This window comes from Neophocaena asiaeorientalis, unplaced genomic scaffold, assembly GCF_003031525.2.
Source record: "Neophocaena asiaeorientalis asiaeorientalis breed wild unplaced genomic scaffold, Neophocaena_asiaeorientalis_V1.1 scaffold45, whole genome shotgun sequence".
Classification (NCBI taxonomy): Eukaryota; Metazoa; Chordata; class Mammalia; order Artiodactyla; family Phocoenidae; genus Neophocaena; species Neophocaena asiaeorientalis.
In genome coordinates, this window is record NW_020174642.1 from 342,846 (window position 1) to 356,398 (window position 13,553).

At 45.9% G+C, this 13,553-nt stretch overlaps 1 protein-coding gene across 2 annotated transcripts in view; it reads right to left on the bottom strand.

Annotated features, from left to right (window-relative positions):
• The window catches only part of TIAM1 (TIAM Rac1 associated GEF 1), a 206,116-nt gene that overhangs the window by 122,841 nt on the left and 69,722 nt on the right, over positions 1-13,553 (bottom strand). The window lies entirely within an intron of this gene.

Genomic DNA, 13,553 nt, shown 5'->3' on the forward strand with positions numbered 1-13,553 from the left:
GGGAACCCTTTCTACTATCTTTGCAATGTTTATGTAATTCTAAAGCTGTTCTAAAATAAAAAGTTTATTTAAAAAAAAAAAAGAGGGGCTTCCTTGGTGGCACAGTGGTTGAGAATCTGCCTGCCAATGCAGGGGACACTGGTTCGAGCCCTGGTCTGGGAAGATCCCACATGCCGCGGAGCAACTGGGCCCGTGAGCCACAACTACTGAGCCTGCGCGTCTGGAGCCTGTGCTCCGCAACAAGAGAGGCCGCAACAGTGAGAGGCCCGCGCACAGCGATGAAAAGTGGCCCTCCACTTGCCGCAACTAGAGAAAGCCCTTGCAGAGAAACGAAGACCCAACACAGCCAAAAATAAATAAATTAATTAATTAATTTTAAAAGAACAGTAAAAAAAAATTTGAAAAAAGAAAAGATAAAACAAGGAGGAGGTAAGAAGGGACATAGTAGCAGGAAGTGGTTAAGAGAGTTTCTAAGGACCAACGACATTTGCGATGCAGTTTAGGTCCCTGGGATGTAGAGGGACTCAAGAGTGTCAAAGAAACCATGGATGCGGCTCAGACGCAGACCCTGTGACTATTGGTTCTGTCACTTGGCCACCTGCCGTCCTGCCTGTTACCCTCCACCAATGGTCATCAAGGACCCAGATCTAGTAGGTCAAAGTCCTCTATACAAACAGGAGAATGCTGTTACCAACCCACATTTCTCTCTGGCAAGGACATTTACCATACATATCCCTTTGGATCTAATAAGTAAATTTGGCCATCAGTGATTATTCAAGATAACCATGGGTGGTGGGAGATGCGGAGTTTGTGTGATTCTCACCAACATCTGGATTCATTTTCACATGCCTCAGTCCTTCTCTGGAAGAAGTGACAAAACCAGCTATAAACTCGCCTCAAAAATGAAAAGAGATGAGCTGCTTCTCTGTAAGATCAGCTACACAGGTATCCTCTCTAGGTCACACGAGAAAGACTTCAGAACAAAAAGGAGAAATTAATTCCAGGCATCTTGGAATTCCCAGAGCTCTGGAACAGGAAGGAACCTTGCCAAACCATCCCCTTGGTGAATGCATGGAGATGCTGAGGCTCAGAAAGTCACAAGTCTGGCAGGTGGCAGATTGGAGATTGGAGCCCATGCCTCCAACGACCTTTTCCACTGGACAAGATGGCCCCATGGCTCAGCCGCAGGGAGCACCTGACTGGATCCTGTCTCAATAGTCAACTCCATGCCTTCCCTTCTGTTTTTCAACAGTGCCCCTTCTAGGTTTTCCCAGCACAACTGAGTGACTGTGCATCTATATGCCTTGAGTTTCCCAGCAAAGAGCTCAGACTCAAAAGTGGATGGAAGGAGAAGGAGAAGATGAAAAAGAAGATGAGGGAAACAGAGGCAGACACTGGACAGGCATGTCTCTTAACAGTCTACTACATGCCCACAAACCATGAACTCCTACAGAATGCCTTGATGTCTCTACTGCAACTAAGAGTTGAGGCCTCAATAGACACTCACCTCTTTGTCAGACTTGAACACGTGCTCGTGTCAACTGACACTGCAACCCTGCAATGGCCCAGGCTGTGTGTATTCAACTCTGGGACGACCATTAAATCGAGCAAAGAAGTGATTACTCCAGGTTAAGAGGCCTGCTGGCCCCAGCAGAGCTGGCACACTTTGGGAGCGTAGCCACTGGAGAATGCTCCCGGATCTGTGATCCAAGCCAGCTCCCCCTTGTTTCCACAGTGGTTAAGCAGGCTAAGTGGCACATCCTCCCACTGATATGTGACCCAGCCTGTCCAGCAACAGATGGTGGCTGCTCAGCTCCAGCCTCTATTTGGCCATGAAGCTTGGGATGTGCCAAATACCCAGAAACCCTTGCTCCAGCATCGTGGGAAATGATGTCCACACAGCCAGAGGCATTGCTCCACACCTGAATGGTCAACGGGACGCCACATCCCCCTATACCTTGAGTGTGGGAGACAGTCATCTACAGCAGGGCTCCAGATGCCTAAGTGCCACACAAGAATTACAAGTATACAGGTCTCAGAATCTCTAGAACAAACCAAAGACAGATACACTGATGTAGAGGCACTAGGTTCACACACTGAAAGAGCGCTCCAAGGCTGCATCCTAAATGCCCATCCTTCTCAAATGGCAGGATGCATACCACTGTGATACAGCTTCCAATAGCTCAGAAGAAAGACAGCGTCATTGTGATGCAAACATTCCTGGTGCATCTTTCCGAAGGGTTCCTCCTCCTACCGACCTCCATCTCAAGGACACTTCACACGTGAGAAACCTGACTCTCCCCACACTTAAAAGCCCCTGTAGAGCTTCCCTGGTGGCGAAGCGGTTGAGAGTCCGCCTGCCGATGCAGGGGACGCGGGTTCGTGCCCTGGTCCGGGATGATCCCACATGCTGCGGAGCGGCTGGGCCCGTGGGCCATGGCCGCTGAGCCTGCGCGTCCGGAGCCTGTGCTCCACAACGGGAGAGGCCACAACAGTGAGAGGCCCGCGTACCGCAAAAAAAAAAAAAAAAAGCCCCTGTCAACCACCCCACTCTTCCAAAGGCAAGAAATCCAGATGATCAACCCCAGGGAAAATTCCCACGGAAGCCCAGCAGTCTTTATTGCAAATGCAAGGCATGTTCCTTCTTCTCTAGTTAGATGTCTTAGCATACGATCAGTCCTAGAATATTTAACCAAATACTGAAATTTAAAGCAAAAGTCAGAGGAGATCAAGGGAAATGGTTAAGACCCTAGCTAGACAGAGAAATAACTCCCAACATGGTACATGATCCAGCCAAAGATTTCCTAAAAATAGCTCAAAATAAACTCCCCATGTTAGAACCACTCCACAGAAGAGGCTTCCCATTATAAACAACATTCATGGAATACAGAGGCTCTTAAATCCTGCTCTTCCTGGACAAGTCCTCCCAAGCCAGATTCTTCAAGCACTCACCGATTTCCATTCCACTGTCAGTCTCCCAGCATGAATGCATGCACTTTCCCATTGGATGCACAAGTGGCCAGCTGTTGCCCCAAACATTCGACAGCTGCCAGGCAAGAGTTTTCTTTGTCATTTTAGCCAGGCAGCAAATGCTGAAATGAGCTCTGGTGCTAAAGTGGAGGCAGCAAGAGGTAAATTCAAAGCCTGTTTTCACTGCCTTGAAAACTGGAGGAGGGTCACCCAGCATGAACATAGGCTAAAGACACATTGTGGCAAAGGTTCAAGTTGTTTCCACCGGGGAATTCAGAAAGACTCTGAGGGACAGGTTTGCTGTGCTAAAGAAGTGTGGACACAATTTTGAAGAGCTAATTAGCCACAAAGTTCAAGGGCCCTGGGACAAGTCAGGGACCAGGAGGGTCAATTGGCAACTTGTAGTTACAAGTCGAATGCAGTTAGAAACTGGTATGTTGGTCACTTTGTTTAATTTCCCCGTTGAATCCAGCTTTGCTTCAATACACCTGTAGAAAGAAGGTAAATACAGAAGAAAAGAGTTCACAGAATTTCAATGGAGGGAGATTTTTTTTTTTTTTTTTTTTGGCCATGCCACGAGGCACGCGGGATCTTAATTCCCCAACCAGGGAGAGAACCCGCGCCCCCTGCAGTGGACGTATGGATTCTTAACCACTGGGCCACCAGGAACATCCCTGGGGGAGGAGATTTTGACCTTCAGAAGCCTTGAATTAGAACAATTTCTGCCTCATTAAATTCTAAAATATTCCCCCTGTCTTATCATCTTCATCTTATCCACCAAATCTAAGGACTCCCCTCCGCCACACATGCACACACATAAGCACTGTCTTTGGTTTCCAACATTCTCTCCTTGGTACGCTCAGTACTACACTATACTATACTCTTAGTATACCCTCCCGTGGTAATCTCAATACAGCAAATGGCATGTCTGGGCAAGTTATTTTGAACCAATCCGTGCCTCAGTCTCCTCACCTGTATAATGGGAATAGCAACAATGTTTACTTTGTAAGACACTTTGTAAGATGTGAGATTGAGGTAATAACACAAGTTTCTAGAATGGTGCCCGGCACACAGTACCTGAACAAGAGTGTTAACTCTAATTACCGTCACGTCCATCCTCAGCCTTACTTACATCTCAGCCCAAGGAGAGAAGACGCTGCCTGACCTCACTTACTAGCTTCCTGCACTAACATGAAAGAACGGGTGTTGCTGAGGAACTTGGGAAAAACAAGGTCTCATGGGAAAAATACACAGGCCCACCAAGGCAGGTGCGAGCCAATGTAATCCCCTTGAATTATTTTCACATTCGCAAAACTGCACAGTAAACTAAGAAAACGATGTTTCCTATGCTGTAAGTAACCGCTAGGCTCTGCTACTAACAAGTGCCACTCTTGATTTACAGAAATATTGCAGCATCCATTTGCCATCACTGTAAGGGTTTTTTCTTTCCTCTCTCTACACAAGTAGCCAGTGCCATTTTGAATTTTTTTTTTTTTTTTTTTTTTTTTTTGCACGAACCCGCGTCCCCCGCATCGGCAGGCGGACTCTCAACCACTGCGCCACCAGGGAAGCCCCCATTTTGAATTTTTGATCCCGAAGTTTGTAAACTGTACCTCTTGACCCCCCACTCTTAGCCTCTTTACATGTGTCCCAGCTCCCTTTGAGACATTTCTAAAACCCTGTTTCTATTTCCTTCCTCTTTCCTTCCTAAGGCAAAATCTCCATGCCCTATAAAGTTTCCAGCACTCAGTCCCATCCTCTCTAATGATCCACAACGGAGTGACTCAAAATTTCTCTCAATTACAACTGCTGGACTTCTTACCGCTGCCCAGAAGAGTCTCAGAAGTAAGTTGGCAAATGCTTGAAATGTTGCCTCAGGTAGCTCCAGATTGGAGACAGCTCTATGTCTAAGTCAGTGAATCATCTTCTCTCCTTTCATCTGTTTTTCTATGTGCATGTCTCAAACCCTGTCGTCACCCTTCCCCTCCTCAGGACCTCAGGATATATCACATCCCTAGTCCCTTTTCTTCTTTTCCTAGTGCCACATCCCTGGTTCAGCCACAGACTCTCTGTTCTAACTACCTTCCGCCCGTCAATCCATCCTGCGTGCCATGGCTGGGTAAGTCTCCCAGGAGCAAGGTGAGGGCTCCCAAGGCTGTCCATCCAGGCCCTCCACCAACGTCCAGCCTTAGCACTGGACCTTTGGATGCACCCAGCCACCAGTGAAACTGAAGAACTCATGCCGGTGTATGCTCCCAACTTTTCTTGCGTCCAGGAATTCCAGGAATACTGATCCATCACTTTCTCCTTCCTCAAAGGTGCAGGGCACACTCCCACCTTCCAAATCAATGGCCAATTCCCATCTCCCTTCCAAATCCCTACCCAAGTCTGCCCATCCCGAGGGGCGGGGCCCGACCCAACCACCTGATCCGGAATTGCCACGCATTCCCCACTGCCTGGTCTTCGTCACCTTGCTCTCTTTTCCCCATAGCATGCCATTTACTTGTTATGCTGACTGTTTGCTGCAGACACACCTCCACTTCACCCCGACTAACTTCCTGAGCTCAGGGATCTCTTCTTGATGCATCCCAAGCACCAAGAATAGTGTCTGGCATGGCGTAGGCACTTCCAAAAAAAAACCCACAAACACTGTTGAACAATTTAACTGCTGTTCATCTTCCACCCTCTTCTCCAACCAAGAAAAGCGTTTCTCACGGAACACATTTTAGTTTGATTTAATGGTCTAGTCATTTCCAGGCTCAACTCACGCTCAATTCCAGTTGAAGTCACAACTGAGCCCCAACTGGAAAGCTTGACTTCCACATCTTCCAGCCATCCGCGTTTAGTACGTCTTTTATGGAGACAACCAGAGCTCACTTACATGTTTTTTCTTTCATCTTTTTAAAAGGAGAGAAAGTGAGAAAGACATATTGGGCTGTTTTATGGCCCAAACTAGATATTCTGTCAACAGGAAGTTCAAAGCACACTGGGCCCCAACACAGAGAGAAAAGCTGGTGGGCGTTTCCTAAGTTCTGCCCTGCGGATCCGTGGAGACGCTCCCAGGGCTGCACAGCAGGCTGGCTGGGAGGCCTCCAAGCTCCCGGTCCCAGCCCTTTAGCCTCCTCAGTTATGCTGGGAAACCAGCAAGGGCACGTTACTGTGGGACACGACTTACACTGAGGGACACAGAGGCTCCTCTCCTCGCGGACTAAACTAAGAATGTGATTTTCAAAGGCTTGGGCCTCCCCAACCTATATTAGCATAAATAAACAGCTCTCCAAGTGAGGACCAGGGGTCCTTAAATAATTTCAGGGGATCCCTAAGGTCCTGCCTTTACCAACTATCTGTTCGAAGCCAGGCTTTCCTCATACAGTCCAACCAAAACAGCATGTCGCAAGGGAGTGAATGCAGAAGCAGATATGAGACTCTAGTGTCTTCTGATAAGCCAGAAATTGTACAGATTTGCAAAAATACAAAACAATGCCCTTCTTCTGGCTTTTTTTTTTTAATTTCAGAAAATAAAATTTAAAAAATAAAGTTATTTATGTGAACATGTAATGGTTTATTGCTGCTATTTTAAGACGAATTAACAAGGTTTTTTTTTTACATTTCTGTTTCAATTTCTAATGTGATAAATATTTATAGATATAACCCACATGGACAGAAGCCCTTTGGAGTCTGTAACACTTTTTAAGAGTATAAAGGAGTCTGAGAACTGCTGATACAAGCCATGTCTCAGCTACCTTCTCACCCTCCCACTCCTCAAAAGAAGATCTTGGCAAAGAAGAGGGATATTCTTGTTGAAATGGATGGGCTGTTTTCCAAAATAAATACCTCATTGCTTAACTTACGTGGCAGAAAAAGAAAAATCAAAAGGAAGGCAAAAAAGAAGCATCAAACAGGAGCCGCGAAAGAAGAGAGGTTTTTTTAAATGGATTTTATATGAAAATATTTTGTTTCACGAAGAATTAACCTAAGGGTCTTCAAATGTATGGGTACCAAGGGGGAAGGGAGTGGGGTGGGAGGAATTGGGAGATTGGGATTGATACATATACACTATTGATACTATGTATAAAATAGACAACTGAGGGGAACACACACATACACACTATTGATACTATGTATAAAATAGACAACTGAGGGGAACACACATAACATCCCCTCCCTTTTGGATTTCCCTCCGGTTTAGGACACCACAGTGCATTAAGTGGAGTTAATGCACTTAACGCACTGTTTTGTCCTAAACGGATGGGAAATCCAAAAGGGAGGGGATGTTACGTATGTGTATGGTTGGTTCATTTTGCTGTGCAGTAGAAGCTAACACAACATTGTAAAGCAGCTATACTCCAATAAAAATTAATTAAAAGAATTAACCTGAGGTTCTTAACCAGAAGCTTCTCGATGGACCTTGGAGGACCCGTGGATCCCCTGAAATGATATGCAAAAGGGTGGTCTCTTGTGTTGATCCCAAAAGATCCAAATTTTTCATCTGATTCGCAAAGGAATCTGTGACCAAAGGTTAGGAATCTCTGGATGCTGATGTCACTTCTCAGCTCAGGGAACATATTTATTATCCCTGAACCATTTAAACTAAGTGTAAAACAAAACAAAATTTTAAAAATCAACACAACTTTTATAGGAACTCAAGATCTTCTTCTGATCGTGCTGCACCCTTTATCTTGCTGAAATCACCAATCCTATTAACTTGTTTATCCAAGCAAGAAAGTCATCAGGGATAGAGCCTTCTGAAGTCATCTTTGGCATTTCTCCAAAAAAGACATACAGATGGCCAACAGGCACATGAAAAGATGCTCAACATCGCTAATTATTAGAGAAATGCAAATCAAAACTGCGATGAGGTATATCACCTCACACCAGTCAGAATGGCCATCATTAAAATGTCTACAAGTAACGAACGCCGGAGAGGGTGTGGCGAAAAGGGAACGCTAATACACAGTTGGTGGGAATGTAAGTTGGTGCAGCCACTGTGGAAAACAGTATGAACGTTCCTCAAAAAACTAAAAATAGAGCTACCATATGATCCAGCAATCCCCCTCCTGGGCATATATATGCAGACAAAACTATAATTCAAAAAGATAGGGCTTCCCTGGTGGCGCAGTGGTTGAGAGTCCGCCTGCCGATGCAGGGGACACGGGTTCGTGCCCCGGTGTGGGAGGATCCCACATGCCGCGGAGCGGCTGGGCCCGTGAGCCATGGCCACTGAGCCTGCGCGTCCGGAGCCTGTTGCTCCGCAACGGGAGAGGCCACAACAGTGAGAGGCCCGCGTACCGCAAAAAAAAAAAAAAAAAAGAAACACGCACCCCTATGTTCACAGCAGCACTATTCACAATAGCCAAGATATGGAAACAACCTAAATGTCCATCGACAGATGAATGGATAAAGAAGATGTGGTGCGTATATACAGTGGAATATTACTCAGCCATAAATAATAATAATGCCATTTGCAGCAACACAGATGGAACTAGAGATTATCATACTAAGTGAAGTAAGTCAAAGACAATACCATACGATATCACTTACATGTGGAATCTAAAATATGACACAAATGAACTTACCTACGAAACAGAAATAGACTCAGACGTAGAGAACAGACTTGTTGCCGAGGGGAAGGTGGCGGGGAGATGGAGTGGGAGGTTGGGATTAGCAGATGCAAATTATTATACATAGAATGAATAAATAACAAGGTCCTACTGTGTAGCACAGGGAACTATATTCGATATCCTGTGATACACCATAATGGAAAAGAACATGAAAAAGAATGTATATGTATGTATAACTGAATCAGTTTGCTGTAAAGTAGAAGTTAACACAACATTGTAAATCAACTATACTTCAATTTAAAAAAATACAAATAAAAAATAAAGTCGCCTTTGGTCATCTCTCTCAGGGACTGCTGATTCGGGCCATGGTAGTGGACAGTTACTATTTTCTTTTCAGCCCACCACCCTGTTTGGCTTCCGTACCAGAACTGGGGGGTTTTGATGTTAAAATCTGAGGGCATGTGAGCTGAAACCTGTTTGAACATGGGGAGGCAGTGTGGTGTGGGTTCACTTCTGAAGAAAGGACCCTGGTCTGTGGGTCAGAAGACCTGGACTTCAATCCAGTCGTGAGACCCTGTCACCTCATCTCCTTAGGTTGACTTCCTCCCCTGAAAAGTGATGGGAGAGTTGGCAACTCGCAATCAGGCTGAAATGAACCCCCGCAGAGGTGCTCAGGGGCCAGGAGCTCTGTCTTCTGTCAATCCCACTCCATATACCACGGCGGGAAGAGGGTGTCAGAAGCTGGACCAGCACACAAACCTTAGCACCAGCGCCACGTCCCCGCGAGGAGCTCTGGGGGGGGCCCCCCTGCTCCCTCCCAAGGTGGCGGCCCCCTGAGACATCCTCAGCACAGCTGTTCACATTCTTTCATCTCCCAAGTGGATGAATGAAGCCCTCCTCAGGTGTTATGCAGGACAGCTCCAAGCCAAAGCTTCCCTTTCAAGCACAGAACGTGGCTCAAGGACACTCCATCGAATGGCAGTTTCCTTGCTCCCCCTCACCCGCTGATAGTCTTAGAAACACAGGAGAGCTGAACTCTACACAATTAAACAAAACTTTACCATCATAACCCATAACCATTATTTACGGAGCATCTAATACATGCAAGATATTGTGCCAGGAGTTTTACATTCATTCCCGTGTGGAACCCTCACTCAAGAGGCACTGAGATCCTTCTAGGTTACATAGGTAACAGGGTTCAAACTCACAAGCTCAGACCTGCTGGACTCCAGAACCTCTTCTTTGCCTGACACCAGGCTGCCCCTTCCTCTGTCCGTTAACCATGGGAACACTGAGAGTAAAGTTCAGGCCAAAATACCAATGAGGCATTCATTGAATCAAGGGGCAAGCTACTTGGGATTTTACAGAAGTCAGTACAAATAAACCCTGCTTTCAGTAGTCTGGGTAAATCCTCCCAACAAATGAGTAGCAGACTGACTGACAAGATAAAACTTTTATGCAGGAGGTACACGACACATACTCAAGTATACTGAATTGGACAAATATAATTTCTCAGCACTTAGTGTGTGGCAGACACATTTTTTGATCATTTTCAAATAAAAAGATGTTGTTCATGTTAGTTCAGATAAAACATATTGTCTCTCAGGCTCAGAGGCCATGATCTTGGCGAAATGCCTGCCAGGAGCTCTTTTCTGGGGAGTAAAACTGCTGACAGGACTATTACAGATTCAACCACATCACCAGGGCAGATGAGGAGGCCTTAATATCTACGATCCAAACTTGCTGGAGAGGGCCGCTGGGTCAGAAACTTTTACCAACAAAAAAAAAAAGAAAAAAAGAATTCTTTTCAAGGAAGCCTCCACACCCACTGCCTCTTAAAATACACTGTTTGGAACATAGTGGGTTCTCAAGAAATTGTGCTGGATGAACACATCAAACTTAGACTAGGAAGTGTGGGTGGAGGGACAGTGTTGTGAATAATTCTGGGGTTTGTTTCAAGTCATTAAAGATCTTCACTCAACACGTAAAGTCGATACAAAAATAAGACTTCCGTTCACTTTATACACTCTGCAAAAGGCTTCCATGCATGGAATCCCACTTGGTTCTCCTAATGGCCCCGTCAGAGGCTGGTGTCACTCACCCTGGTCAGAGAAGGAGCCAGTGGTGGAGTGACTTGCCCAAGGTCACCGTTTAGTAAGGAGTGAGCCGGGATACAAACGTACTTCTTAGGATTCCTAGTCCTGTTGCACTTTGCGTTACATTAAGCTACCACAGTGCTTTATGAGACACCACACTGAGATGGTCTCACTTTCACATATTAACAATGTTAGAAGGCGACAAGCCAAAGAATGGAAATGTCGTACAACAATTACACATGAGAACTTTCAGTGATACCGCCTCTGCCCCTCTTCTGGGGGTGGCCATGACTCAAAGGCTCACAGCCCCATCAGTGGGGAGTGGGGGGAAGCAGAGGTCCAACTGTCCCCCAGTGTTGGAGACCTGGAGATAGGGAGCCAGAATACCACCTGGCACCCCGTCAAATCTTACACAGAATGTGCGCTAACTTAGCATTGTTCCAGGTAAAAGTGACAGTCAGAGGTGAGGTTCCTTTTAACTGCTGAGGGCCAGGAGACCATTTCTTCCAATCAGGTCTGCAATGCCAATCTGGCAACGTCTTCAGGACAGAGCCTGCAGTGCCTTTCAGGTGACCCTTTAATAGGGCACCTATCTCACCTGCATCCCAACCTGTCAAGTTGCCAGTGTAGGAAGAGCCTGGCCAGGGTAGGCAGAGGGACCACAGCGGGGTAATTCAGTCGTTTCTATCATCATAATCTTGCTTCAGAAGAGAAATGGATAAAAATTCAAGGAGTGCACCTAGAGGCAACATTCACACTCACCTTCTCAAACCTCAGAATCAGCCTTTTTAATAATTTTGTTTCTAACACAAAGTTTGATATAAACACAAAACTACCTTGAGTCCTCAACTCATACAACACTAATAATAATGAAAATTACATCAACTTACAGATTGTCCCTTATGGGTAGCTTCTAAAGTACCAAGCGCTGGCCTTCACATTCCATTTTCTCAGAAACTTTATTATTATTCCCATTTGACAGATGAAGAAATTAAGGCTTCCAGAGACTTAAAAATTGTGCCCAGGGCTTCCCTGGTGGCGCAGTGGTTGAGAGTCCGCCTGCCGATGCAGGGGACACGGGTTTGAGCCTTGGTCTGGGAGGATCCCACATGCCGCGGAGCAACTGGGCCCGTGCACCACAACTACTGAGCCTGCGCGTCTGGAGCCTGTGCTCCGCAACAACAGAGGCCGCGATAGTGAGAGGCCCGCACACCGCGATGAAGAGTGGCCCCCGCTTGCCACAACTAGAGAAAGCCCTCGCACAGAAACGAAGACCCAACACAGCCATACATAAATTAATTAATTAAAAAAAAATTGTGCCCAAAGTTACTCAGGTAAGAAGACGTGGAGCCAGGATACCTGGCTTGGACACCATCGGCAAAACCTGTCCTTCAGTGGATGAATGGGGGCTGTGGGGGGAGTGTTATATACATACAGTGGAATATTATTCAGCCTTAAAAAGGAAGGCGCTTGTGACACAGGGTACAACGTGTGAACCTTGAGGATATCAGCCTAAATGAAATAAGCCTGTCACAAAAAGACAAATACTACGTGATTCCACTCTTACAAGGTCTCTAGAGCCAAATTCACTGAGACAGAAAGTAGAACGGTGGTTGCCAGGGGCTGGGGAAAGGGGGAAACAGAGAACTATTGTTTAATGGGGACAGAATTTCAGTTCTACAAGATGAAAAGAGTTCTGAAGATGAAGGGTACACAACAGTATGAATGTACTTAATACCCCTCAACCATACACTTAAAAATGCCAAGATGGTAAATGTCATGTGTACTTTTACCACAGTTTAAAATATCTTTTAAAAAAGAAGAGGAAAAGGTCAAACACAGACTCCTTTAACCTATATCAACCCAGAGGAATATATAGTAAATTTCAATTATTCTAATATAGAAATCTACAGTGGTACAAAAAAGAAAAAACTGTATCCCCAGACGACTTGTATATGGGGATTTAAAATTCCAAAATAAAATTAGAGACCTGAGATTGTGAATACTTAAAAACAAAACAAAACAAAAAAACTTGCTCTTGGGCAGGAACACAGACAATCTAGTGCCAATTTCCTTTGCCCTCCTCCCCAGGTTCCCCACCATCCCATCTGCCCATTATATTTAGACACCCTTCCCAAGACAATTGAGCCTCAAAATAACACTTGAATAACTCTGACTTGCACTGAAGCAAGACCAGAAGGTGAACACCATGCACTGCTGGCCAGGTCAGAGCACACCTGCCGTTTTCCAGCTGACCTCAGTGGTATTCGCTGGACACCCTGGTGGCCAATACACCTTTCAAGGCAAATGGGCCCAATCTGGATTCCGGATCTGAAGCACCACCTTGCAAACTACCAACCCATCCTCAACACAAGCCAGGACTCCCAGAACTCCACCACAGGGAATTGCAGGACCAGAAACCAGAAGAGGACGGAGGCATGCAGGACTACTTGATACGTTATTATCTCCACGTTAATTACCATTACTAACGAAGGTAACGGGTCTTCCTTTCATAAGTAAGATATGTTTTAAGTCTTTGAAAAATGTTTTCACACCCACTCTTTCATGCCCTGGACCCCGAAGCAGGTGAGTCGAGCATCTTTACCCCACTGTTCGGAAGAGCAACTAGAAGTCAGGGTTTGTCCAAGGTCAAAAACTAGTTGGCTGCAGCGTAGAACTGGAACCCACCCATGTTATTCCTTCCGCAACACCTCCCTCCAGAGAGAGGGCTGGCCAGCCTTGCAAGGAACAGGAAATTGAAATGGCTCCTGGTAAGGCAGTCAGCCTGCCAACCTCTGAGAGAAGCTGACAAATGACCAGAGCCCGCCCTGAATCAAAAACACCTCCTCCAACGAGCGGCCGACTAACCTCTTCCCACCTGTGGCGCTGAAGAAATAAGTTCCCAGAGTCCACACCCCACCATCCC